This window comes from Lipotes vexillifer, unplaced genomic scaffold, assembly GCF_000442215.2.
Source record: "Lipotes vexillifer unplaced genomic scaffold, Lipotes_vexillifer_v1.1 scaffold621, whole genome shotgun sequence".
Classification (NCBI taxonomy): Eukaryota; Metazoa; Chordata; class Mammalia; order Artiodactyla; family Lipotidae; genus Lipotes; species Lipotes vexillifer.
In genome coordinates, this window is record NW_006792411.1 from 4,532,001 (window position 1) to 4,532,802 (window position 802).

The following is an 802-nucleotide window of genomic DNA, read 5'->3' on the forward strand; positions in this document are numbered from 1 at the left end:
AAAGTGAGTGTCACACATACAAAAAATGTCATTTATATAACTGTGGTCCCCACCCCCCGGAGGAGGTGTAGGCTGGAAATGGGGAATAAATCACTAATAAAGAGGTTCTGGTTGAGTTCTGAGCGGTCATCATAAAGGAAGACTGAGGGGCACCAGGGCGTCTCGGGATGTTCCGTATTCATTCATGAAAAGACCACTTCCTGAGGACCTGCTTTGAGCCTGGCCCTCCTCTAGGCTCTGAGGCCAGAGACAGGAGCAGGCTTCCCCTTGTCTTATTACATCATAGCCCTACCACCTTCTGAAACAAGCCAGCTCCCTGTGTGTTTACTGGAGCAGCATCTGCTTCCCCCATCACACAAGACAGAAATTTGCAGGGTTTTTTTCTCTCCATTGTATCCCCAGGACCTAGAGGAGTCCCTGACCTGTAGTGGAACCTTAGAACGTACTTGCTGAGTGAATGAGTTCCTCACGTTCAGTGAGTCCCCCTCCTCAAAGGGTTCAAAATCTAGGGAAAAAGTCACACAACAAAGCCAACGTCAAGTGTAAAATTTCGTTTCAATGGTACTACAATGAGAGGTCCATGTGGGAGCATATAGGACACCCCTGACTCAGCCCTGCTTCCCAGAAGGGATTCCTTTATACTTTAGCTGAGCCATGATGGTCAAAGCAAAACAGAGCAGGCAAAGCTCCTCTGGGAGCAACCAGTATGGGCAAAAGGTGCAGAAATGTACAGGAGTGGCAGCATGTACAGGAGTGATGGAGCATAGGTGGCTATTAATGGAATTGGAGAGAGCGGGTCTGG